The sequence below is a fragment of the Arachis duranensis genome, chromosome 10, assembly GCF_000817695.3.
Source record: "Arachis duranensis cultivar V14167 chromosome 10, aradu.V14167.gnm2.J7QH, whole genome shotgun sequence".
Lineage (NCBI taxonomy): Eukaryota > Viridiplantae > Streptophyta > Magnoliopsida > Fabales > Fabaceae > Arachis > Arachis duranensis.
Genome location: NC_029781.3, coordinates 100,675,255 through 100,678,681, shown reverse-complemented (window position 1 = coordinate 100,678,681; position 3,427 = coordinate 100,675,255).

Sequence of the window (3,427 nt, the reverse complement as noted above, 5' to 3'; positions counted from 1 at the left end):
TGACATTATTTTACTACTATTGTTATATTGTCTTGTTTTTCTTTTTTATTTGTTTTCCTCTCATTTTCTCTTTAATTATTATCAAATACTATTATCACAATTTTATATTTTGTCTATCACTTTGATCTATAATTATTTATTTTATTAATTTTTATGAGTTGTTAAAGTATTATTAAAAGAATTTATTTGTATTTTTTGAATATTTAGATGTATAAAAATAATAATTTTTTTATGTACGTGTTAAATAATTTTATTGTTCTATTAAAAAAAATTTAAAACATAAAGCATTAAAATTTTTTGTTCAAATTATATCAAAATTTAATGTTAATAATCTTAAAAAATAATATTAAAATATATTATTTTTAGCTAATATAATAAAAATAGGCAAAAATTTTTTGCTAAGTTTTTTATTTAAAAAAAATAAATTGAAAACAGAACTTTTGAAAATTCTAATATACCAAGTAGTATTACAGACACTGAAGTCTTTAATGGTAACTTTTTCTACTTTATTTTTAACTAATATCATTATATGCTTTTTAATGGTAACTTTTTCTACTTTATTTTTAACAAAATAAAATTATTATATGTTTGTTTGCTTTTTATGTTGTATATATGTTCTTTTTAATTAAATTTATATAATACAAAAAATTTTATCATTTTATTCATATTTAATGTTTTAATTTTGTTTCACACAAAATAAAATTTTATATATATATATATACACACAAAATTTTTTATCATTGTCTTTATATTTAATATTATAATTTTATTTCACATAAAACAAAATTTATTTAAATTTTAATATTATATATATAACACAATTTTTTATCATTGTGTTTATATTTAATATTATATTTCACACAAAACAAAATTTATTTAAATTTTAATATTATATACATAATATATATTTAATATTATTTTTTTCAAGATTCTAATATATCTTTTTTTTCTGGATTTAGTACATGAATTTTTAACTTATTTTTATGCATTATTTATTTTAATTCTAAAGTTCAAAAAGTTTTTTTTTTGTACAGACATGTTGTTTTTAATATTTATATACTATTTTTTTATGTTAAACTTCAGTCCAATATCTGATATTTACAAAAAAAATCTAAAACTTGTAAAAAAATGATTAACCTGATTAACAGGTTACCTTTTTAAATTTAGACCATTCAAATAAAATATAATAAATAAAGAATTCAAATTTAATGAATTCACAAGGTGTGCAACACTCCATATTTAGCAAGGAGCGTTTAAGGATGAGCCTTAAAGGACAACGAAATTTTTAACAAAACAAAAGTTGTTAATTCTAGTTAATTTTTATTGGATAAATTAACAGTTTAATATATCATATAAACTTATTTCTTTTTTCTTTTTAATATATTTAAAAAAAGTAATAAAAATAATTAAAAAATAACTAAATAACCTTAATAATTATCCTTAAAAGGCAATGAAATTTCTAACAAAACAAAAGTTGTTAATTCTAGTTAGTTTTTATTGGATAAATTAACAGTTTAATATATCATGTAAACTTATTTCTTTTTTCTTTTATATATATATAAAATATTGATAGAAAAACTAATCAATCTCACACAAATAAATATAAGAGACCAAAAAACATATTTTTGATTGAGAACCTCATTGTCTTTCAAAAAAAAGTTGTTAGGCCGTTTAGAATTTTTTTTCTCTACTTTAAATAATTATTTCACGATCCTTGCCACCATTTCCCTCTGCATCAATACTAACAAGTAACAGAGGTTGGTTCTTCCTCCCTCGTCCTTTCGCTTTCCAATTCGCGCATTCATAACATAGATATCAATCGTTTGAGCCAGAGGCTTCTCGGCTTTTTTATATAAATAAATATTCAAAAAATTTTAATTCCGAAAATACGCACCAAAGCAAATTGTTCCACAAATGCGCAGGGCCAATTCTTGGGGGCGCTTGCGAAATGGGATTGCACTTTAATTCATGGGTGGAGGCAACGAAATGGAACTGACACTGGCAGGTATCACTATTTTGCGACTGGCATCCACGAAATGCCTCATCCAAGCCTGGCGCGCACGAAGTGGACCACCTCAAGGGCAGCGGCAGCGAAATGCTCCATTGCGCAGGCGGCGGCCACGAATTGGAGATCTTCGTGCGTGGTGCCCACGAAGTGGGTGGTCAAAGCAGTAAGCAGAAGAATCCGTACCTCACATGCATTGGTTGTGTTGGGTGGCAGGGGACACTTGGGAAGGAAGCTAAGACAATTATAAAAGGGTGTTGGGGAAGGGACCTCATGCATGGTTCAAAGGAAAAGGGGGTGATAAAAAATGTGGGTGGTAAAAGAAAGTTGGAAAGAGGTGTTTGTGTGGTGCTGTGTTTGAAAAAAAAATTAACTTAACATGAGTGGGGGTGGGGTTAACGTGGAGGAGAACCTGAATTGGTTGGACGAACTTCACATAGCGGCACATCTGCTCCATAAGGTTAGTTTACGTCGTTAAGCTTATTGATCTTGTTAGCAATGTCCTTGGAACTAATTTTTTCAATATAAAAATTTTGTTATAGTATTTTTAATTATTTTCTTTCTTGCTATCTTATATTGCAGTCCACACGTGTTCTTACTCCTCATGGCACACTCGTCGACGTTTTTATGTCAGATCCTGCAGATCCAAGCATGAAAATTAGGCGGCAGAGGCTTGAGCTTTATTTGAGATGGACAGGATTTTACCATGCTTTTTTGATAAAGCGCTTCGAGTATGACAATTCACTTATTAGCGCCTTTGTCGAACGATGGCGACCCGAGACACACACATTTCACCTCCCTTGGGGTGAGTGTACCATCACTCTAGAAGATGTTGTAATGAAGTTAGGTCTACCTGTTGATGGTCAGCCTGTCAGTGGTACTTTGAGGTCATGGAGCAAGTTTCACCAAAGAGATATTTGGGAATGGTGTCATGAACTTCTAAGTGAGGTTCCCGCCGGTCACGTAGGGACAACGAAATTCAACATCAAGTTGAGGTGGCTCAGGAATCGTCTTCAGCAGATGCCGCTTGACTTAGAAGATAATAGCCTCATACAGTATGCACGTTGTTACATACTTTACTTATTGGGAGGCGTGCTTCTTCCGGACAAGGCCAACAACACGGTGCATGTTCGATATCTGCCGTTATTGGCTGATTATGATGCCATCCGTACCTACAGTTGGGGTAGCGCCGTGCTCTGTTGGTTATATCGTGCTATGTACCTAGCAACAGATTACAATGTTGAGGGTATGGCTGGGTGTCATACATTGCTTATGTCGTGGATATACTACAAATTACCTTTCTGGGCACCAAATGTCATGACACCATACAGTTTTCCTTTAGCCACGAGCTATGTTATGATTCTTCTCACTTTGTGACTTTTTCAGTTATCCTTTGAGGTTGGAAATAGATTTATTTTAAGG